The sequence below is a fragment of the Macrotis lagotis genome, chromosome X, assembly GCF_037893015.1.
Source record: "Macrotis lagotis isolate mMagLag1 chromosome X, bilby.v1.9.chrom.fasta, whole genome shotgun sequence".
In the NCBI taxonomy this organism is placed as follows: Eukaryota; Metazoa; Chordata; class Mammalia; order Peramelemorphia; family Peramelidae; genus Macrotis; species Macrotis lagotis.
In genome coordinates this window covers 604,270,740-604,295,857 of record NC_133666.1, presented here as the reverse complement: position 1 = coordinate 604,295,857, position 25,118 = coordinate 604,270,740, and the positions used below count along the sequence as shown (strand labels likewise).

The 25,118-nt window shown below is 34.4% G+C and overlaps 1 long non-coding RNA gene across 1 annotated transcript in view; it reads right to left on the bottom strand.

The window, feature by feature from the left end:
• The window catches only part of LOC141503419 (uncharacterized), a 104,138-nt gene that overhangs the window by 43,512 nt on the left and 35,508 nt on the right, over positions 1-25,118 (bottom strand). Inside the window, exon 3 of the long non-coding RNA XR_012472835.1 lies at positions 8,480-8,601. This is a non-coding gene — a long non-coding RNA (uncharacterized LOC141503419). The remainder of the gene's footprint in view (positions 1-8,479; positions 8,602-25,118) is intronic.

Sequence of the window (25,118 nt, the reverse complement as noted above, 5' to 3'; positions counted from 1 at the left end):
TGGGGGTGGCTAGGTGATGCAATGGATAGAGCACTGGCCCTGGAGTCAGCAGTACCTGAGTTCAAATCCAACCTCAGGCATTTAATAATTACCTAGCCGTGATGTCTTGGGCAAGCCACTTAATCCTGTTTGCTTTGCAAAAAAAGAAAAAAAAGAAAAGAAATGAGATCTTTTTCAGAATCCCTAGCTTTGAAAATTGCTTCCCAAATATGTTTCCCCTTCCAATCTTGATGGTACTGATTTTATTAGTGCAAAAACTTTTTGATTTATTATAGTGAAAATCATCCACTGTGCAATTTATGATGTACTCTATTTCTTGTTTGGTCATAAATTTCTCCCCTTTCCATATATCTGACAGATAAAGTATTTCTTGATATGTTAATTGGACTATGGTATCACCTTTTATGTCTAAATCCTTTACCCATTTGACCTTATTTTGCTACAGCATGTTAAATGTGAGTCTATGTCTAGTTTTTAAGCAAACCATTTTCCAGTTTTCCTAACAATTTTTGTCTTTGAGTTTGTCAAACAATGATTACTAGTTATTTACTACTGTTTTTGTTACCTATCCTAATTCACCAGTCCATTATTGTATTTCTTAACCATTACCAGGCAGTTTTGATGACTACTTCTTTATAGTCTAGTTTTACATCTGGTAGAGCAAGCCCATCTTAATTTATCTTTTTATTTCTTAAGTTTCCTTGATATCCTTGACCTTTTGTTGCTCCAAATGAATTTTGTTACTAATTTTTTCATACTCTGTAAAATAGTTATTTAGTAGTTTGATTGGTATTTCATTGAATAAGCAATTTAATCTAGGTAATATTATCATTTTTATCACATTAACTCCACCTAACTGAGTAATTGACCTTTTTTCAATTGCTTAGATCTGACTTGTGTGAAGAGTATAGTAATTGTTTTCATACAGTTTTGGTGTTTGTCTTGGATTCCCAAGTATTTAATGTTGTCTGCAGTTACTCTAAATGAAATTTCTCTTTCTATCTCTTGCCTTTGGACTTTGTTGGCCATATACGAAAATGCTAATGATTTATGAGGATTCATTTTATATCCTGCCACTTTGCTGAATTACGCAATTCATTGATCTTCTCTTTCCCTATATTATTCACATAAGTACTTAGAGATATAAAATTTCCCCTAAAAACTGCTTTGGTCACATTCCATAAATTTTGGTATGATGTCTTATTGTTTTCATTTTCTTGTATGAAATGATTATTTCTGTGATCTGTTGTTTGATCCATTCATTCTTTAAAATTAATTTTTCATTTATCTTTCGGGTTTTTTTTTTAGGTTTTTTGCAAGGCAAACAGGGTTAAGTAGCTTGCCCAAGGCCACACAGCTAGGTAATTATTAAGTGTCTGAGACCGGATTTGAACCCAGGTACTCCTGACTCCAGGGCCAGTGCTTTATCCACTATGTCACCTAGCTGCCCCCATTTATCTTTCCATGACCATTTATTACATATAATTTGTATTGCATTATGATCTGAAAAGTATGCTTTTATTATTTCTGCCTTTCTGCATTTGATTGTAAGGTTTTTATACCCTAGGCTACAGTTAATTTTGACATAGGTACCATGTACTACAGAGAAAAGGAATTTATTTTCTGTTCCCATTAAGTTCTCTCCAGGGGTCTATAATATCTAAGTTTTCTAATATTTTGGTTATCTTTTGTACTCGCTTCCTGCTTACTTTGTAGTTAGATTTATCTAGTTCTGAGAGAGGGTTTGAGGTTTCCCATTATTATAGTATTGCTGCCTATGTCTCCTCGTAATTCATTCAGCTTTTCCTCTAAGAATTTGGATGCTATAATACTGGATGCATATAACCTCTTGGCCTATGGAGCCTTTTAAGAAGACGTGGTTTCTTCCTTATCCCTTTTAATGAGATCTACCTTTGCTCTTGCTTTGTCTCAGATGAGGATAACTACCTCTGATTTTTATTTTTTACTTCCATTGAAGCATAATATATGTAGCTCCAGCCTTTTACATTTTCTTGTTTGTATCTCTGCTTCAAATGTGTTTCTTGTAAACTATATATTGTAAGATCATGATTTTTTTTAACCCATCCTTCTCTCTGCCTCCATTTCATGTGAGGGTTCATCTCATTCCCTTTTACAGCTATGATTATTAATTCTTTATCTCTCTCCATGTTATTTTTCCCATTTGTGCTTTTCTCTCTCCTTTGTTCTTATTCCTCTTTACCTATGTTTCCCCCTTTAACTTTTCTTCTGAATTTTAAGTTTACTTTCACTTTTACCTTCACCTTCCCTTTTGCCAATTCCTTCTTCCCTTTTCTTTCCCTTCTACCCCCTTCCAGGTAGGATAGGATAGATTTTTAAAACAAATTGGGAATGTATGCTATTCCCTCTCTGAGCCAAATTAATTTAATAGGATTTATTCAATGTTCACATCCTCCTTTCTTTCCCTCTACTATAATAGGTCTTTGTCCCTCTTCACCTGGTTTTATTTATCCACTAATGTCTAACCTTCTCCAAGTATACTGCTTTTTTATTGTTTTAACCCTGTCTTGTACTTAAATCCCCTTTGTCAAAATATAGTCCTCCTTTTATCTGACCTGATAGAGGCACTGTTCTCAAAGGTTGATTGATTAATTGCTTGATTGCTGTATAAGTAGCATTGCCTCATAGCAATTAACCATCCCTCTCTGTCTCATCAGAAAAAGACTTCTTAAGTGTCATGAATCACATAAGATTATAATCACCTTTTCAAGTATCCTCCATGGACACACAATCCTCATGAGTCAAAACATCATGCAAAGCCAAATCATTTTCATGAACAATTTGTACCCTCCCAAGCCTACACCCTCCAATTGTAACCAAAGTGAAAAGCAAAGCAAAATCTCTTCATGATGTTGTTATGTCCAATACCTCTAAAATATATTCTCTTCCTCTGTCTATATAGCTCTCCAACCATGATCCTACAACCCTACCCAAATTAAGTATCAGGTACACTCTCTCCCACTATCACTTTAGCACCCAACCATGGTACTAAAATTCTTGTAAATTAAAGTATGGATTAAGATAAGATCATTTTCTAAATATGCTCAATTTTTCAGGGTAGTAAATTCTCGGTTGTAAATCAAGGTCCTTAGTCCCCTGAAATATCAGCCCCTCCCCAATCCTTTAATGTACTGTGATTAGTACTGTGTAATTATGATTGTATTTCGTTTGGATTTAAATTGTTTCTTTTTAACTACTTGCAATATTTTCTTCCTTGTTTGAGAAAATCTGACTCTGATAGTCCTTAGAGTTTTTAAACTGAGGTTTCTTTCTGCAGTTGCTCTGTATATTTTTTCAATGGCAATTTTGTCTTCTTGATCTAGTATATTTGGACAGTTTTCCCTGATAATTTCCTGAAAGATATTTTATAGGCATATCTTTTTGTTATAGGCTGTCTAGTAGACCAAAATTTTGTAAATTATTTCTTCTGAATCTATTTGTTAGTTGTTCCTAGAAGGTACTTTATATTTCTTCAATTTTTTTCAGCCTTTTGATTTTGTTTGATGAAATCTTGATGTCTCATAGACTCATTGGTTTCTATTTGTCAATTCTAATTTTAAGGTTTTATTTTCTTCATTTAGATTTTGTTTACTTTTCCAGCTAGTTACTTTTATTTTTTGCTGAGTTGTATTCCCTTTCCAGTTGGTCAATTCGAGTTTTAGATGGCTTACAATTCCTTTCCTAAAAAGTCAATTTTATTTTTTGAAGAACTACATTATTTTACTAGCTGCTTATTTTTAATCTTAAAGGTGCTGACCTTTTTGGTCAATTTTTCATAATTTGCATGCATAGTTCTCATTTTCCCCCCCATTTTACTTCTTCCTATCTTCCTTGGTTTTTAAATTCTTTTTAAAGCTATTCTATGAGGTTTTAGATTTGAGTACAATTCATAAATTCCTTTGAGACTTCCATTGTATATAACTTGATGCTGTTTTCTTTTTCTGAAGTGGCATTTTTCATCTTTATCTACTTAGTAACTTTCTATGGTTAGTGTTCATTTAGTCTTTTTTGTGCATTTTGATTGTTTGAGCTCTGCTCCTGAAGTATAACATATATAGACCCAAGATTTTGTGCAGGGGTTGTGTCTGATCCTTTATTTATCACTAGTCAAGAGGTAGTCAGGGTTAAGTGATTTACCCAAGGTCACATAGCTAGCAAGTGTAAAGTTTCTGAGCCTGGATTCAAACTTCTGTCCTCCTGACTCCAAGGTCAGTGCTCTAACCACTATGCCACCTAGTTTCTCTGTTATCTGGAAATCTCTAGTCTTCTTATTTCATATATGGCCACTGGACTGTGATGTCTCTGGAGGAGAAAGTGAGATTAGTAATTTAGCACAATATCCTCTCACTCAAAATCAAATTCATGTGCTTTTCATGGCATCACTTCCCCTGATATCATAGTCTTCTTTGAGAATGAAGGACAAACATAATCATCAACTGGTCAGGATGTTGTCTATGCAACCCAGGCATTACTTCTGCAGAGGTTTGTTTCCTCCGTAATGTCCAGACTCAGTCTATGCAGAGGTTTGTTCCCAATTCAGTCTTGTCTTTTGCCTCAATAGTCCCACAGTTCAGATTTTTGTCTGGGATTGAGACCCTCCCTGCTAACTTGCTATCTAGCTGCTGGGACCTAAGCTATGCTGTGGTTTGAAGCCTGATGCTGGCTTTCCTGGTCTCCCCCCAGATGGGCTTTGCCTACCCTTTTCACGTAAGAAGAGACAGTCATCACTGAAGATACTCCACGATATCTACACTTGAAAATTTGCTTTTATCTTTTATTTTTTTATAGGATCTATAGCTTTAATGTTTGTGTAAAAATTTCATTCAGTGTTGTGTGGAGAAAAAGTCCACTACTAACTTTATGCTACAATCTTAACTCTGCCCCAGAAAAACTCCAATTCTTTTGCAACATGGGCAAATTTTAGAAATCTAGTGTACAGAATTGCATTTGCTCATCTAGGCCAGAATACTTGCAAGCATCAAGACTGCTTTGAGGAAAATGATGAGGAAATACATAAGCTACTAAATGAAAAATGAGAACTCCACAGGGTTTACCAGTAGAATGATTCATCCATTTCTAAGAAGGTAGTATTTAATTCTGTCAAAAGTAAAGTAAAGGTGAAGCTTAGGAAGATGCAGGACTCTTGACTGAGTAAGAAGACAAAAGAGGGGAAGTTAGGTGGTACAGTGCATAAAGCATCGGCTCAGGAGTACCTGAGTTCAAATCCAGCTCCAGACACTTAATAATTACCTAGCTATGTGGCCTTGGGCAAGCCACTTAACCTTGCTAAAACCTAAAAATTAAAGAAGACAAAAGAAATTCAGATAGCATGCAGATAGTAACAAATCAAAGTGCTTTTATGATATCTTGAAGGCTACATATGGGTCAAAGACCTGTGATGCATCTCAACTACCCAGTACTAATGGATACACATTGACTAACAATAGAGACATGATCATAGAGAGATGGACTGAAACTATTGAATGTTTTTTCAACATTCATCCATATATATATGTATATGTATATTCTTAATTTACAAAATTTCCTTTCACCTTCCCTTCCAACCCCCTCCCCTCAGAGGTGGTCAGATTAACATTGTACATACATATTTTTGATAAACATGTTGACAGATTAGTCATTTTCAGTATGAGGAATTAGGAATAAATGAAAGAGATCATTTTTATAAAGTGTTCATCAGATTCTAAGAGATTTTTTAAATTTTGTTTTGTTTTTCTTCCTCTGGGTGTGGATAACATTGTAGATAGCCAGTCTAATATTGCTTAGAGGAGCTGCTTCCATCAAAATTGATCATCTCATATCTCACAATGTTGTTGTTATTAAGTACATTGCTCTCTTGGTTCTACTTCCCTTCATTCAGCATCAGATCCTGTAAGTCATTCCATACTTCTCTAGAGTCTTACCATTTATGGTTTCTTATAGAACAATATTATTCCATAGTATTCAGGTACTATAACTTGTTTAGTTAAAATATTTATTTGGCAGTTTGATGGTATGGCAATGAATAAGTAATTTAATTTGGGTAGAATGGACCTAACCATGAGCAGTTGACATTTTCCCAATTATTTAGATCTTACTTGAGAATTACTTTATAATTGTGCTCATATGGTTTCTGGAAATGTCTTGGGAGTTAGATTGCCAAGTACTTAATGCTTTCTATAGTTACTTTTAATGGAATATCTCCTTCTATCTCTTGCACATGGGCTTTGTTATTCACATAAAGAATTGCTGATGATTTATGTGGGTTTATTTTCTATCCTGCTACTTTGCTGAATTTGTTTCAAGGAGTTTTTTAGGTGATTTTTTTTCAGGTTCTCTAAGTATATGATCATATCATATACAAAAAAATGAAAGCTTTGCTTCCTCATTGCCAATTCTGATTCCTTCAATTTCTTTTTCTACTCTTATTAATAAAGTCAACATTTCTAATACTATATTGAATAGTAACGGTTATAATGGGTATCCTTGTTTTCCCCCATGATTTTATTGGAAATCCTCTGAGATTATTCCCATATCATGTAATATTTGATGATGGTTTTAGATAGATACTATTTTTTTAAAGGAACACTCTATTTATTCCTAAACTTTCTGGTGGTTTTCATACAAATGGATGTTGTATCTTATCAAAGGTTTTTTCAGTATCTATTGAGATAATCACATGATTTGTTAGGTTTGTTTTTGATATGTTCAATTATGTTGTGTTTCCTTAATGTTGAACCATCCCTGCCTACCTGATCAGGGTATTATCCTAGTAATAACATACTGTGTCTCATTGCTAAAATTTTATTTAATATTGTATATCAATATTTAATGGAGAGATTGGTTTATAATTTTCTTTGTTCTGGTTTTTCTGGTTTATGTATCAGCAACATGTTGGCATCATAAAAGGAATTTTGCAGAACTATTTTTTGAAATAATTTATGTAGAATAGGAATTATTTATTCCTTAAATATTTGGTAGCATTCACTTGCAAATCCATCTAGAAACCTTTTCTTAGGGAGTTCATTAATGGTTTCTTCAACTTCTTTTTTTCTGAAATGGGGTTATATAAGTATTTTATTTCATCTACTGTTAACCTGGGAAACTTGTATTCTTGTAATTATTCATCCATTTCAATCAGTTTCTCCTAATTATAGGCATACTGTCAGGCAACATAACTCAGCATTATCTCTTTTATTTTCTCCTCATTGTTGTTTAGTTCGCCCTTTTCATTTTTGATAGTTTTAACTTGGTTATATCCTTTCTTTTTTAAGTAAGATTAAACAAAGATTTATGTATTTTATTGGCTTTTTCATAAAACCAACTATTTATTAGATCAGTGATTTTCTTACTTTCAATTTTATTAATCTCTCCCTGGATTTTCAGATTTTTTAAAACTGGTATTTAATTAAGGATCTTTAGTTTTTATTTTTCTAGCTTTTTTAGCTGCATATCCAATTCCTTGGTCTCCTCTTTCTATATATTTTATTCATATAGGCATTTAGAGATATAAAGTTTCCCCTCAAAACTTCCTTGGATGCATCCCATAAATTTTGGTATGATGTCTCATTAGTATCATTTTCTTGGATATAATTATTGAATATTTCTATTATTTGCTGTTTGATCCATTCATTATTTAAGATTAAGTTATTAAGTTTCCAATTAGTTTTTGGTTTATTTTACCATAACCCTTTATTATATATAATTTTATTGCATCACAATCTGAGAAGTGTGCATTTATTATTTCTGTCTTTCTACATTTGCTTGTAAATGTACATGATCAGTTTTGGTGCAGATGCAATTTAATGCCAAGAAAAGATATATTCTCTTTTATCCCTATTAAGTTTTCTCCAGAGGTCTATCTTATCTAAGTTGTCTAAGATTTCATTCACCTTCTCAACTTCAGTTTTCTTTATTTTGTGGTTAGCTTTATCTAATTCTGAGTGAGGGAGATTGAGGTCCCCAACTGTTAAAGGTTTTCTGTCTATGTCTCCTTGTAATTCACTCAATCTTTGTCTAGGAATTTTGATGTTATACTACTAGGTGCATACATATTTAGTAATTTATAGAATTTCATTACCAATAATACCTTTTAAGAAAATATAATTTCTTTCCTTATGCCTTTTAATGAAATTGATTTTTGTTTTTATTTTATGTGAAATCAGTATCGTTATTCCTGATATTTTTTATTCAGCTGAGGGGTATTTTGCTCCATCCTTTCGCCTTTACCCAGTGTGTATCTCTCTGCTTCAAATGTGTTTCTTGTAAACAACATCTAGTAAGATTCTTGTTCTTAATTCATTCTGCTATCTACTTCCTTTTTCTGGGAGAGTTCATTCCATTAATATTGTTCTGCTTTTTTGTGGTCAAAAAGAACAAGATTTTATTTTATAGATAAAGAAAATGAATCTCAAATGGGCATAGTGATTTGCTCAATTCTTACCTTTGAGAAGTTGCTAAACCAAGTCTTGAATGGAGATTTCCTGGCTTTAAGTAGTGTTTCCTTTCCCAGTCCCTATACTATTTTTCATCCAAAAAAAGATCTTCCTTCCCCCTGGCTCCTTTCTGAGGACAGAACATAATAAAAATAGCTTGCTTTTATATAATACTTAAGACTGGAGAAATATTTTACAAAATATCATCACATTTTTTCTTCACAAGTACCATCAAGTGGGGGTGAGTGGCTGATACTATTATCTTGCCCATTTTACAAATAAAGGAGGTAGGGTTTAGTGACTTGTCCAAGGTCACCTTGGAATTCAGGTCTTCCTGACTATCAGACTAGCAAGTTATCCACTGAATCACCTAGATACCTATTTGGTCCTCCAATGCTTCTCAGCTGAAATCTCTGTAGGAAACTGCCAGGAGAGAACTAAGGGTTTTTTGTTGTTGTTGTTTGGTTGTTGTTTTTTTACCTGCTCCAGTAAGTTAGGGAATGGAAGAGGAATGACAAATGAAAATTATATAATTTTACTAAATCAATGAAGTCAGGTAGATCTCTTCCCAAAAAATCCTTACAGAGATATAATTCACAAGATTCATTAGTTTAAGAAAATTTCATGATCTCATTCTCACCACACTTCAGAATTTATGTTAATATAATCATGTCCTAACTATGAAGAAAAGCTTGCTGAGCCAAAAAAGAATTCAGTGGTTGACAAGGTTATGTCCTACAACTGAGAGGCACCTTGGCATGGTTGAAAGAAAGAAAGATTTTGAGTCAAGAAAACCAGAGTTTTAATCTTTACTAGCATATTTAATAACTGTGTAACCCTGGGCAAATCATAGAACTTCTTTGGTACTCACTTTCTTCATCTTAAAAATGAAGATAAAAATAGACTTCACAGGGTTATTGTAAGGATCATATGAGCTAGCATATGTATGAGAGCTTTTCAGCCCCTTAAATGTTATATAAATGTTAACTAATATTATTATAAGAACTCACTACAAGAGACCCCACAATCTGTTTCCTATTCATAGCAAGCTACAGTATCATTGTGGCTTTGATTTAATGCCAACAAAATCTGCAACTTGACTCAATATGATAAATTTAATTCAACAAGCATTTTTAGCACTTAGTACTTGCCAGAAATTGTTTAAAGATTTGGAGATTCAAAGAAAAATACAAACAATAATCCCTGCCCTCATGAATGTTACATTTTATTGTAGTGAAATAACATTCACATTGTAGTAAAATAAGATAAATGAAAAAGAATTCAAGGAAGAAAGATAACTGTGAGAAGTTTTGAGAAAGGTTTCCACTGGGGTGGCTAGGCTGGGCAGTGGATAAAGCACCCGCTCTGGAGTCAGGAGTACCTGAGTTCAAATATGAGCTCTTTTTGGCTCTGACTTACTAATTACCTAGCTGTGTGGCCTTGGACAAGCCACTTAACCCCATTTACCTTGCAAAAACCTTTAGAACAAAGAAAAGCAAGAAGAGGGGTAGCTAGGTGGCACATTGGAAAGAGCACCAGCTCTGGAATCCAGAGGACCTGAGTTCAAATGTGACCTCAGACACTTACTAATTACCTAGCTGTGTAACCATAGGCAAGCCACTTAACCCCATTGCCTTCAATAAATAAAAGAAAACTTTAAAAAAAAAAGAAAAGCAAGAAGACATTTCTTTAAACTGAATGTATCACACATACATGTATTGCTATTTTGAAATATATATGCTATTAGGGTTTAATAAATTATAAATTATTTTTAAAACATTATAAGGGGGAGCAATGAAAACTGTATTGAGAATGACTCTTGGAGTCAGGAATAACTGGGCCTAAGTTTTACCTCAGACACACACTGGTTAAGTGACCCTGGACAAGTAATTTAACTTCTCAATGCTCTAGGCAGCCCTCTTAAGACTATCATTTACAGAAGTTCAGACCTGAATTGATAATGGGGACTTACTCAACTAAAAGTTTTTTTTTAAATCAATGAAATTGCAGGTTATAAAATCACAGGGCAATTCTCCATCCTCATTAAAATTATGGTATTTATTTTTTCCATCATGAGTAAACAGATATGTTTTCCTTTTTTGGTCAATTTTGCCACACTAAAGGGTATATGATAGAACCTCAAAATTCTCTTGAATATCTATAATTATTTATAGCATTTGTATTTCTTAAAAAGTTATCTACTCATATCCTTTGGCAATTTATCAATAGGAGAATGACTAATAAATTTGCTTATCATGATAATTATTTTCCTTTTTTTTACTTTAGCTAAAATATAATACATTTACTCTAGTCCCTTATATTAGTCTTGTGTGCATATTTATGTTTCAAGTGTTTCTTATAAGGAGCACACTATTGAACTCTACTGTCTCATTCAAGTATCCTCTTTTATTTCATGGGTGAGTTCATCCCATTCATATTAAGTTATGATCATTAATTGGGTATTTCCTTCTATTCTATTTCACTGCACTTTTCCCTCTCTGTTTCCCATTCAGTCTATGTAAATAAAGGAAGGTAGTGAGATAATAGTGGTATTCACAGGACTAGAGTTCTCATTTTGGTGCAATCAGCTTCTGCTCCATTCTCCCTCATGTTGAGACCATTTACAGCTTCTGATTCTTTATAAGTGTCCTTTTGAGATACAATCTTCTTAGAGCTTATTTTGCTTAGGAATGATTCATTCTTTAATCCTCCCTTCTCCCTTCTTCCCTTTTGCTACATTTTGCTCATTTCTATACTCAATGATATATCTTTACTTCCCTCCTTTCACACATGCAAATGAGAATGAGATTCAAATGCTAATCACTACCCCCTCCTACTTCTATTTTTATAGATATCTATCTACTCATATACTCTAAATATATGATATAATTTCACCCAACCTTCCATTCCTTTCCTGATCTAATATTTAACTCTTTCCTTCTCCTTTCATTGATCTCATAAATTCATTATAACATGCTAGAAACACTCTCAGAGTTTATCTAATAAAATTTCCTCTTTGAACTCTGATGCTATAGAGTTCTGAGGGGGTACATGCATCATCTCCTGTATTAGAGTATAAATAGTCTATCCTTTGTTTTGTCCATTGAAATTTCTTGTTTACCTTTTCATTATTCTCTTGGTGTTAGTATTTTTAGTTTAATGTTCCCTGAGTATTCTCTATTTCATTAAAGATCCATTTTCTTACATATAGTATTAGACTCAGTGTTACTTGCTATATGATTCTGGGTTGTGAGTCTATATCCTTTGCTTTTCTGCAATATTGTATGTCAGGCTTTCTGCTGCTTCATAGTGGTGGCTACTTGTGCGATACTGACTGGCTCCTCAATACCCAAACTCTTTTTTTTCTTGAATTCTTGCCATATTATTCATGAATTTTTGTCACTAAAAGTTTGAATTTTGATATTTCTTTCATAAAGTGACCAGTGCCTTCTTTCTTTATCCACTATATATTCTTGATATAGGAGATATAGGTATTTTGTTAATTTTTTCTTGAAATATCATTTCTAGGATCAATTATTGGTCAATTTTCACATAGACTAATTATTTCTAAATTATCTCTCTTTGAAATGTTTTCCATTTTGGGGGAGGGAATATATTATTCATTGCTGTTCAATCATCTTTGACTTTTGTGATCCCATTTTGGGATTTTCTTTGAAAAGATATTGGAGTGGTTTATTATTTTCTTCAGGTTATCTTCTAGAAGTGGAACTAAGACAAGCAGGGTAAAGTGAATTTCCCTAGGTCACACAGCTAGTTATTGTCTGAGGAAATAATTGAACTCATGAAGATGGCCTTTCTTTATTGTACCTTTAGTACTCTATCCACTGCCTCACCCAGCTACCCAAGTTTCATATTTTTTCTTCTATTTTTCAGTATATTTTGCTTTATTTGAATATTTTTGTGAATCCATAATGTCATTAGCTTCTTTTCAACCCTTTCGAATTTTTAGGAAATTATTGCTTGGGTAAGATTTCTTACTCCTTGTGCCAACATGTTAATAGCTTTCTAATTTTTCCCCATTGCTATAATTTCTTTTCTGTTTTTTCTCTAGTATTCTTATTTATAAAAATAGTTCAAGTCTGTGAAAAATGTTTAATTCTAATTCTATTTGAATTTATGCCCAGGCTATGTTCTACTTTAAAACTTTGATTATAAATGTTTTATAATCACTTTTTCTGTGATTTTTGTTTTTAGTAGATTTGTCTCCATTAAACATATTATACATATATGTGTATAATATGTTTAACTACATTTGCATATATTAATTGTGATTTTTGTTTACTTGATATTTCTTTCATTTTATTTGGTAACTTTGGACTTAATGTTGGAATTTGGCTCTGTGTATCTCTGGAAGAAATATTGCTGTCTTCTTATGTCATTGAGTGTTAGGAGAAGGGTTCAGGGAAAGGTTAGACTGGGGAACATATAAGTTTTTCCCAAGTTTTCTCTTCCAAGGTAAAATTTCATTACTGCCTGGCTGGTCTGAATTTCACAAGTTCCTGATATGTGCTTGGATCTGTTAGCTTGCCCCTGTTTGGGAATTTCAAGTGAATTTTGCTGTTGAATTCAACCTTAGTCAGATGGAAGGCCTAACTACTTTATTCTGGCAGAACTGCTTGGTCCTACTTTGATCTGGAATTTCTGACTTGCTTATTACTTTGCAAGTTTCAGATTAGACTAGAATTGAGATTAAGACCCTGTAGTTAAAAACCTATAACTTCTGCTTGCTCCTAAGATTCCTTCTTCCTTGTTTTGTGACCTGGCACCAATTATCATGGAATACTGCCTTTAGTCTCATGTCCCCCTCTTTAATTTTCCACTGGTGTCCATGGTTTATCCAGTGAATGAAGAGTTACCATTTGTACTTTTTTCTACAACTTGATAAGATTTGGTTCTTCTATGTGAATCCAGGACCTTTTCTTGTCATGGTGCATACATAGTCTTGCTTGTTTTTTTTTATTTTATTTTATTTTATTTTTTTATTCTGTCACTGTACTGGAAGAATCTTCACCGCTATGTCTGACTAGACTTTGTCCTCATTGTTTGAACGTTTCTTTGTCTGTCTCCCTCTGCTCATATAGACTGGAAAACATATTTCAAGTATTTCTTTTTCTTGGATTGACCAAAACTAGAATTTGTCTGGTGCATTTTTTAAAATCTGTGTGAAAAAGGTCTGGTAGGGACTTCAGAGTGTTTCTTCCTGTTTCTCTACCATCTTAATTCTGATCCCCTAAACAACTTGAGTAGTATCTATGTACTGGTTAAAATAGGAAGTTCCTGAATTGAAACAGAACAGTTGGAAAATCAATCAAGTTACTTAAAGAGAAATGAAATCATCCCTCTTTTCTATAACTGAAAGTGATTTCTCTCACTTAAATCTTTTTGAGAGGAGCTTTTCTTTGTCCCATCACAATTGTTTATATCCACATCATTCCTCCCTCCCCATAGTCACCACAACAGATTGACATCCTTTGAGGACAGAAACTCTCAATTTTCATTTCTGGATTCTCAGCACCAATCAAAATGTCTTTTCTATAAGTTACTTAATAATTACTTGTTGAATTAAGTGAATTGAACAGAAAAGAATGTATCTAATTTGAATTTCATAGAACTGTGAAATTATACAGCTAGCCAAAAACTTGGAGATCATGTAATTTTTTTAAAAAGTTTATATAAAGGGGAAACTCATGGCCAAGGAAGTTTTTAAAAATATTTAGTCAAATACAATATCATAAAAGAAGCATTAAGAAATAACCTGTTGGGGGTGGCTAGGTGGTGCAGTGGATAGAGCACCAGCCCTGGAGTCAGGAGGACCTGAGTTCAAATGTGACCTCAGATTCTTAATAATCCCCTAGCTGTGTGGCCTTGGGCAAGCCACTTAACCCCATTGCCTTGCAAAAATGAAAGAAAGAAAGAAAGAAAGAAAGAAAGAAAGAAAGAAAGAAAGAAAGAAAGAGAAAGAAAAGAAGAAGAAGAAGAAGGGAAGGAAGGAGAAGAAGAAGAAGAAGAAAGAAAGAAAGAAAGAAAGAAAGAAAGAAAGAAAGAAAGAAAGAAAGAAAGAAAGAAGGAAAGAAAGAAAGAAAGACAGAAAGAAAGAAAGAAAGAAAGAAAGAAAGAAAGAAAGAAAGAAAGAAAGAACTTGTTAATGTGCAAGACTTTATGCTAGGTGGTAAAATTTCTTTTAAAAGTCCAGCTTTTAAAAAGTTTACAATCTATTGAAAGGGAGCAATGGATAAATAAATAAGTATATATATATGTATATATATATATATATATATATATATACATATATGATAATTTGAGAAAAGGAGACTACCAATAACTAAGGGACTGAGACAGTTTTTAAGAGGGATTCAGAGTCTATGATAAAATTAGAGATGATAGAAGGCAGAGAGAAGGAAGAGGTGTATTCCAGACAAAGCAATCAGGGGAAAACAACATTAGATAGCATATCCAGGATTGGTTTTATGATAAAGTCTGTTCAAGAATCATACCATGATTTAGAAAGTTTTTGTTTTGTTTTAGAGGAGACTTTAAAATAGTCCCAAAAGAAGCACACAAGACAATATAGTTTAGTGTAATTGGCAAAGGAAATCCTAAAATCTCAGAAGTTGGAAGGCTCATCAGAGATTATCTAGTGCAATCTGTGCCACAGGAAGGAGTCTCTTTTAGAATCTATCTATTAACTGTTGTAATGTCCTGAGAGTAAAATATCCACTGTTATCACTTTTGGAACAGCCTAAGAAACTTCTGGACAACCCTCATTGTTAGCCTTGGCATCTTCTACTTAATTATGACTTCTGGAGTCAAGTAGAAGAAATTCTTGCCTGGCTTTCCTACATCCCTGGATTGCTTTCCTTCTTGACCTCATCCTCTGAACTTTGAGTAATTCCTTCAAGATGCAGCACAGATTCCCACGTTGTGCAGGAACCTTTCCTAACCCTGAATACTGTTATTCAATCTAATCCAATAAAAATTTATTAAGTGCCTACTATAGAAGAAGCATTTACTAAGTAGCCTCCTTAGGGTATATGGTCAGTAATATGGTGGGGGGAGGGGCGAGAAGAGACAACACACAAAAGAATTCAAGAAAGGATGATGGAACAAAAACAGGGTGTACCCCACAAATGCATCTTGTTCTGTGGAGTTGAAACCAGGCAGAGTAGAAGATGTAAAGTGGAGTGAGCTGAGAGTCCAGCGTTGATTCTCTATAGGTACTGAAAGGAGTTTGGTATCTACCTCCAGCTTCCATTATTGCTGGACTGCAAAGTTATGGGGCAATCATGAACAAGTTTGACAGCATGGGCAGGCATGAAAAGGTGGTCAGAAGGAACACCCAAATTTCTGAGATTTTTAGATCTAAACTGAGTATTTGAAAAATGGTAATTTCTATTTCAAGAAGCTTTTATAAGAATCAAATACAATAATATACTTAAAGAGCTTTGTAACCATTAAGCATTTTCAAAGTGAAAGTTACTTTTCATTATTATTAATATCACCATTGTTATCATTGTAAAAAGCATATAGATGCACGCAATCTCACATTAGGATGTATAATGGAGTTAAAGAATAATAGGAATTAAGAGGGTGTCAGTAATTTAAGGTTCCTTTGCCTGTAACAATGAATTATTCCTTCATCATATTGTTTCCTCCTTCTGTAATTAGTTTTTTCCCTCTGAGTGCTTGCAAACCAAGTTGTCCTGACCTAGAAACAAGTTGACTTTCTTAATTTTTTTCCACTCTAAATGATGACCTTATATGAGATAGTTACAGAATTCTTGTTCATCCTGCTGCACTATTTTCTAAGATTACCTTCTCAGTTGACCAGAGAAGCTTGCCCTCTGCTTTGACAAATTCAGTCTAGTTCACTGCTGTGTCATGAGAAGGCATAACTCTCATCAGAGAAATGAGGCAGAGAATGAAGGAATACTTGGCACTTAACACCTTATCCTGGTACCAACTGCTTCGTGTACCCTTACTAAACTAAGAAAAAGAATCACAGAATTTTAAAGTTTTAAGTGACCTAGACAGTCAGATAGTCCAAATTCTTCCAGAAAAGAGTATCCACTTTATATAGCCAGTAGATATTTATCCAGTTTCTGCTTGAAAACTTAAAAGGAGGTAAGAATATACCCCCAGTCATGGAATGATAGATATTATAAGTTGAAGAGATATTAAAGAACTTATATCCATGATCCTTTCATTTTACAAAGGAGAGATTGAATTTCTTGCACATCACAGGTGCCAAATAAATATTTGCTGAATTTTTTAAGTGCTCAATCATTTCAACTCTCGATACCAGATAATAATAATCATAATCATAATCATAATGTTTGAGCTTCATTTTTCAAAGAAGACCATGATGAGGTGATGCCATGACAAGCACATGAATTGGATTTGGGTAAGGGGCTGCTGCATGAAGTCACCAGCCTTACTTTTTCCTCCAGAGTCATCTAGGTCCAGTGGTCAGATATGAATCAGGATGACAGGAAGTGACCCTGGATTTGAGGCAATCATGGTTAAATGACTTGCCCAAGGTCACACAGTAAGTAGTAAGTGTCTGAGATAAGATTCAACAACTGTCCTCAACTCCAAGGCCAGTGCTCTATCCACTGTACTGCGCAGATGCCTAGATAAAAGACTCTAATCAAAACAATCCCTCTGAAATCATAATTCAAAATATGAGTTCTACTGTCAAAAGCATTATAAACAGAGAAAAGTGGATGAAAAATGGAGTCAAGTCCTGTCAGCTTAGACATTATGAGAAATCAATTAATAGTGATCTTATTTGCTTTACTTCCAGAAAATAATTTACTTCCTGACCTTTGCATCTCTTATTTATCACTTTAATAGTCATGAAAATAAAACTCAGTCTACTAATATTGGCACCTGGGAAATATTTGGTTAAGGATAAGAGAACAGTGACAGCCATGGTAGTAGCATAACTGACCATCTGATCATATAAAAAGAGAATGACCTGTTGCCTCTGCAAAAGTCCTAGTTTTACATGCAGAAGTCTAACTGATGATCTTTGTGCTTGAGAAAAAGCATAAAACATATCTGTAAAGAGAAGCACATGACAAAATGCTCTTGATTTCTGAGGAGGATGTGGGAAAGGGAGGAGTTGCCAGGGGAGCTCAACTATGATAGGGCCTGTAGGGAATGGCAACTAAATGACTATTTCAAAATTGTAGGTTTTTAATTCTATGATTTTGTGTTGCAAAAATGTCCTAGTTTAAATAATTATTACTAAATACTAGAAAGACAAAATGGTAGAGTAGCAGAGGAGCTACTTCATCAGAAAGATCTGGCTTCAAGTCTCTCCAAAGATCCATGCTGATTGTATAATACCAGGCAAATCATATTCTCTCTAGTGCCTGGCAACTCTCTAAGACTAAATTGCAGAGAAGGTGCCAACATGGACTGGTATAGGAAATTCTATACCAGAAACTCCTTACATTGAGATGATTATAGGTCCAATATGAAAACAACAAATTAGCTGCTAAACTCAATGTTCCCTAAATATTATTACCAGAGAAAAAAGTCCCTATTCCCATCTTAGTTACAAATTTTTCCAGAAAGTTTTGGGGGAAAGATGGTCCCTGGATAAGAGTTGACAAGTTACATAATCTTAGATATGAAAAGTTAAGAATTTGTTTCCTTACAATAGTAGAAAGTAGTCAAAGACCATGAGATTAGATGCTGGAAGGTACCTTTTATTCCTCACTCTAACTTCACTTCCATCTCTCTCCTTCCCCCACTATTGTTATTTCATATAGGTATCCAAAATCAAAACCTTGTTGAGGGGATGGAGCCAAGATGGCAGCATGAGGGCAGGATTTCCCAGAAGCTCTGTTCCAAAACATTCCAAAAAACCTTAAAATTATGATTCTTAAATTTTAGAGAGGCAGTACCCACATAAAGACCCAGTGACAAATCTCTAGCTCAAGGTAGCTTGAAGATCTGTGGGAAGACTCTGTCACACCAGGGTCAGAAGGCAAGGCAGTACAGCCAGGGTTGCAGTGTGCTGGAGTGAACAAGCTCCAGTCTTCCAGGAATAGCCCACAGGACCTCTGGGTCCCTGTGGCAACAGAGGCTATATCCAGGCTTCCCCACCCATCCAGGGATCACCAGGCATAATTTGGAAAATCAGCAGGGAAACTTTGCCAGAGTGAGCATGGAGTTCAGAAAAGTGTGGTCCTCAGCACAACCATAGCACTTAGCACAGCCAACTGTCCAGGAAACAGAAGCAGGTATGCAGAGCCACCCAGAAGAGAGCTGTCCAGCAGCTGTTTCCAGAATGTTCAGCACACAAAAAAGGTAAGAGGGTGGAGTGAGACTGTAGAGACCTCTCTGCTATCCTTGGGACAGGACTCTGCTATATTTTGTCCACATTCAGCCCCTGGTTGCAGTCTTGGCCTCCCCATTGCCATAGACCAGGAACCCTCTTCACAACTCCAGAGCAGAGTGCTTGTGGTCATCCACAGACCAGAGCACAGGCAAGGAGAGCAGTCAGAGCTTCTTAGGGGAATTTAGGGAAGAATTGAGGGGGTGCCCCAACAATACCTCAAAAACTTGGGAAGCACCTCAAAACCAGGGCACAGGTTAGAGAACTGAGTAAACAGAAAAAAGGAATCTCACCATAAACAATTACATTGGTCCCATGGAGGTTCAAAATACACACTTAGAAGATGATAAAATCCAAGCTACTATATCCAAAGCCTCCAAGAAAAATAGGAGTGGATTCGGGCTACGGAAGAACTCAGAAATATTTTGAAAATCAAGTAGGGGAGATATAGGAAAAATTGGGAAAAGAAATGAGAGTGATGCAGGAAAAACATTAAAACCAAATCAGCAGTTTGGTCAAGGAGATACAAAAAAATGCTGAAGAAAACAATGTGTGAAAAACCAGTTTAGGTCAAGTGAAAAAAACAGTCCAAAAAAGTTAATGAGGAGAATAATTACTTTAAAAAAATTAGTCAGATGAAAAAAGAGATAAGAAAGTTCTCTGAAGAGAAAACAACTCCTTCAAATATAGGATGAAGCTAAAGGAAGCTGATGACTTTATGTAAAATCAAGAAACAATAAAACAATACTAAAAGAATGAAAAACTTAAAGAAAATGTGAAATATCTCATTGGCAAAACAACTGACATGGAAAACAAATACAGGAGAGACTCTATAAAAATTATTGGGCTACTTAAAAGATATGATCAGGAAAAGAGCCTTGACTACATTCTTAAAGAATTTCTACAGGAAAATTACACTGATATGCCAGAAGCAAAGGATACATTAGAAATTTAGGGAATCCACTGATTTCCTGAAAGAGACCCAAAAAAGAAATAACTCCCTATAATAAATAACTCCCTATATTGTAGCCAAATTCCAAAACTCTCAAGTCAAAGAGAAAAAATTACAAGCAACCAGAAAGAAACAATTCAAATATTGTGGCATTGCAATCAGGATTACACATGATTTAGTGGTGACATATTAGTGGCTTGTAGGGATTGGAATATGATAATCTGGAAGGCAGAAGAGCTTGGAATGCAACCGAGAATCAGCTACCCAGCAAAATTAATCATCTTCCTCCAGGGGAAAAGATAGACATTCAAGGAAATAGGGAATTTCAAACTTTCCTATTGAAATATCCAAAGCTGAACAGAAAGCTTGGTCTTCAAGTATAGGACTCAGGTGAAACAGAGAGGATGGACAAAAAGGGTAAATATAATGATTTTGGACTGCTTATATTCCTGCACTGGAAGATGATACTGATAACTCATATGAACAATATCAATTAATAGAACAGTTAGGAGGAACATATTTAGACAAGACACAGAAGAGAGCTGAATATGAAGGTATAATATATTTTAATATTTCATTTGTCTTCCAATTATAAACAATAGTATAGTTTCTACCAATCATTTTTGCAAGATTTTGAATTTTGCAATTTTCCTCCTATCTCCCTTTCCTCTTCCCCCAAGAGAAGACAATCTGATAGCTTTGACATTGTTTCCATGATATGCACAGATCAATATCAAATGTGTTGAGAGAATCCTTAAGGAAGAAAGAAAATATTAGAGATAGCAAAATTATGTAATACATAGGACAACTTTTTTAAAAATTGAAGATGATAATCTTTGGTCTTCATTCAAACTCCACAGTTCTTTTTCTAGATACTGATGATATTCTCCATCACAAATCCCCCCAAATTATCCCTGATTGTTGCATTGATGGAGTGAGGAAGTCCATCAAGGTTGATCATCATCACACATTGTTGTTAAGGTATACAATGTTCTGGTTCTTCTCATCTCACTTAGCATCAGTTCATGCAAGTCATCCCAAGCTTCTCTGAAATACCATCCCTCCTGATTTCTAATAGAATAATAATGTTCTATCACAAATATATACCACAATTTGTTTAGCCATTCCCCAATTGATGAATACCTCCTCAATTTCTAATTCTTGACACTACAAACAGAGCTGCCATGAATGTTTTTGTACAAGTGAGCTTTTTCATGATCTTTTCAGGATATAGACCCAGTAGTGGTATTACTGGATCAAAGGAATGCATAATTTTATTGGCATTTTGGCAAAATTTCAAATTGCTTTCCAGAAAGGTTAGATCAGCTCCTAGCTCCACCAACAATGCATTAGTGTCCCAGATTTCCCACATCTTTTCCAATATTGATCATTTTCCTTTCTGATCATAGTGGTCAATCTGAGAGGTGTGAGGTGGTACCTCAGAGATGCTTTAATTTGTATTTCTCTAATTAGTAATGATGTAGAGCAATTTTTCATATGACTATAGATAGTTTTGATTTCCTCATCTGCAAATTGTCTTTGCATATCCTTTGACCATTTGTCAATTGGGGAATGGCTTGTGTTTTAATAAATTTGACTCAGTTCTCTATGTATTTTAGAAATAAGTACTTTGGGGGCAGCTAGGTGGTGCAGTGGATAAAGCACTGGCTCTGGAGTAAGGAGTACCTGGGTTCAAATCCGGTCTCAGACACTTAATAATTACCTAGCTGTGAGGCCTTGGGCAAGCCACTTAACCCCATTTGCCTTGCAAAAAAAAAAAAAACACCTAACAATAGAAATAAGTACTTTGTCAAAAATACTAATTGCATAAATTATTTCCCAGTTCACTACATTTCTTTTGATCTTGGTTAGAGTGGTTTTGTTTGTGCAAAAGCTTTGTAATTTAATATAATCAAAATTATCCAGCTTTTTATAATGTCCTCTATCTCTTCCTTGGTCATAAACTGCTCCTCTTGCCATAGATTTGAGAGGGAAACTAGTCTTTATTCTCCACTTTGCTTATAATATTGTCTTTTATATCTAAATCCTGCACCCATTTTGAGCTTATCTTGGTATACAGTGTGAGACGCTGATATAATAGTAATTTCTGCCATATTATCTTCCAGTTTTCCCAGCACTTTTTATTGGAGTTCTGATCCCAGAAATTGAACTCTGTATTTATCAAATAGTTATTATACGTTTCTGCTGTCTCTTTTGAACCTAATCTGTTCCACTGATCCACCACTCTATTTCTTAGTCATCACCAGACAGCTTTGATAACTGATGCTTTAATAATATAATTTTAGATTTGGTATGGCTAGACTGCCTTCTTTTGCAATTTTCTTTAATTCTTAGACTTTTCTTCTTCTAAATTTAGTTATTATTTTTTCTAGCTCGATAAAGTAATTTTTTGGAAGTCTCATGGGTAAGGCATTAAATAAGTAGTTTAATTTAGGTATAATTGTCATTTTTATTAGCTCAATCTATCCATGAGCAGTTGATATTTGCCCAGGTATTTAAATCTGATTTTATTTGTGTGAAAAGTGTTTTGTAGTTGTTTTCGTAGAGTTTCTGAGTCTGCATTGGCAAGTAGATACCCAAGTATTTTATGTTGCCTGAAGTTATTTTAAAATGAGATTTCATTTTCTGTCTCGTGCTTTTGTATTATGCTGAGAATTTATGTGCACTTATTTTTTGTCCTGCATGCTAAAGTTGCTATTTGTTTCCAGTTTTTAGGAGATTTTGGGGGGTTCTCTAAGTATATCATCATGTTATCTGCAAAGTGTGAGAGTTTTGTTTCTTCCCAATTCTAATTCCTTCCATTTCCTTTTCTTTTATTATTGCTGAAGCTAACATTTCTAATATAATATTGAATAATAGTGGTAATAATGAGCATTCTTGTTTCACACATCTTATTACGAATACTTCTAGCTTATCCCTATTGCACATAATTGCATGTAATCCCAATTGCAAATTGTTGATGGTTTCAGATAGATAGTTTTTACTTTTTAAGGAACAATCCATTTATTCCTACAGTCTCTAGTGTTTTAAGTAGGAATGGGGGCCGTATTTTGTCAAAGACTTTTTCAGCATCTATTCAGATAATCATATGATTCTGTTAGGTTTACTAATAATATAGTCAATTATACTGACAGTTTTCCTAATACTGATCCAACCCTGAATTCCTGGAAGAAATCCTGCTTGGTAATACTGTATTAGCCTAGTGATAACTTGTTTTAATTGCTTTGCTAAGATTTTATTTAAGATTTTTGCATCCATCTTCATTAAGAAAATTGGACTATAATTTTCTTTCTCTGTTTTGACTCTTCCTGGTTTAGGTATCAGTACCATATTGGAAATATAGAAGAAATTAGGAAGAGATCTGTCTTCACCTATTTTTCCAAAAAGTTTATATGGTGTGTGGTACATATTATAAAGACAGAGTCAAGGGGTGGAAAAGAAATGTAATGAGAAAAAGGGAAAAGAGAGGTAGGATGGGCTAAGATATTTCATTTAAAAGAGTAAAGAAAAAGCTTTTGCAATAGAGTGGAATGGGAGAAGGTGAGGGGAGATGAGTGAGCCTTCATTCTTATCAGAAATGGATCAAAGAGGAAACAGCATACAATCTTTTTTTAATTTTTTTTATTAAAGTTATTATTTGAGTTTTATAATTTTCCCCCAATATTACTTCCCTCCCCCTCCTCCCCAATGGAAAGCAATCTGTCAGTCTTTACTTTGTTTCCATGTTGTACATTGATCCAAATTGAGTGTGATGAGAGAGAAATTATATCCTTAGAGAAGAGACAAGAAGTCTAAGAGGTAACAAGCTCAGACAATATCTGTTTTTTTTTTTTTAAATTAAAGGGAATAGTCCTTGAACTTTGTTCAAACTATGGCTCTTTATCTGGATACAGATGGCACTCTCCTTTGCAGAAAGCCCAAAATTGTTCCTGATTGTTGCACTGATGAAATGAGTGAGTTCTTCAGGGTTGGACATCACAACCCATGTTGCTGTTAGGGTAAACAGAGTTTTTCTGGTTCTGCTCATCTCACTCCACATCAATTCATGCAAATCCCTCAAGGCTTACCCAAAATCCCATCCCTCCTGGTTCTAATAGAACAGTAGTGTTCCATGACATACATATACCACAGTTTGAAGGACGTTTACTTGATTTCCAAATCTTTGCCACCACAAATAGGGCTGCTATAAATATTTTTGTACAAGTGATGTTTTTACTCTTTTTCAACATCTCTTCAGGATATAGACCCAGTAGTGGTATTGCTGGGTCAAAGAGTATACACATTTTTTGTTGCCTTTGGGCATAGTTCCAAATAGCTCTCCGGAAAGGTTGGTGAGTTCACAGCTCCACCAACAGTGTAATAGTGTCCCAGATTTCCCACAACCCTTCCAACAATGATCATTATCCTTTCTGGTCATATTGGCCAATCTGAGGGGTGTGAGGTGGTAACTCAGAGAAGCTTTAATTTGCATGTCTCTAATAATTAATGATTTAAAGCAATTTTTCATATGGCTATGGATTGCTTTGATCTCCTCATCTGTAAATTGCCTTTGCATATCCTTTGACCATTTGTCAATTGGGGAATGGCCTTTTGTTTTAAAAATATGACTCAGTTCACTGTATATTTTAGAAATGAGTCCTTTGTCAGAATCATTAGTTGTAAAGATAGTTTCCCAATTTACTATATTTCTTTTGATCTTTGTTACAGTGGTTTTTTTCTGTGCAAAAGCTTTTTAATTTATGTAATCAAAATCATCTAGTTGGTTTTTGGTGATGTTCTCCAACTCTTCCTTAGTCATATACTGCTCCCCTTTCCATAGGTCTGACAGGTACTCTAGTCCTTGATCTTCCAATTTGCTTATAGTATTGTTTTTTATGTCTGAGTCCTGCAACCATTTTAACCATTTGGATCTTATCTTAGTAAAGGGTGTTAGATGTTGGTCTAATCTAAGCTTCTTCCATACTAACTTCCAATTATCCCAATAGTTTTTATCAAAGAGGGAGTTTTTATCCCAATAGCTGGACTCCTTGGGTTTATCCAACAGATTACTATATTTGACTCCTGCTTTTGCACCTAGTCTATTCCACTGGTTCACCACTCTATTTCTTAGCCAGTACCAAACAGTTTTGATGACTGATGCTTTATAATATAATTTTAGATCAGGTAGGGCTAAGCCACCTTCTTTTGCACTTTTTTTCATTAATCTCCTAGGAATTCTTGACTTTTTATTTCTCCATATGAATTTACTTACAATTTTTTCTAACTCATTAAAGTAATTTTTTGGAATTTTGATTGGTAGGGCACT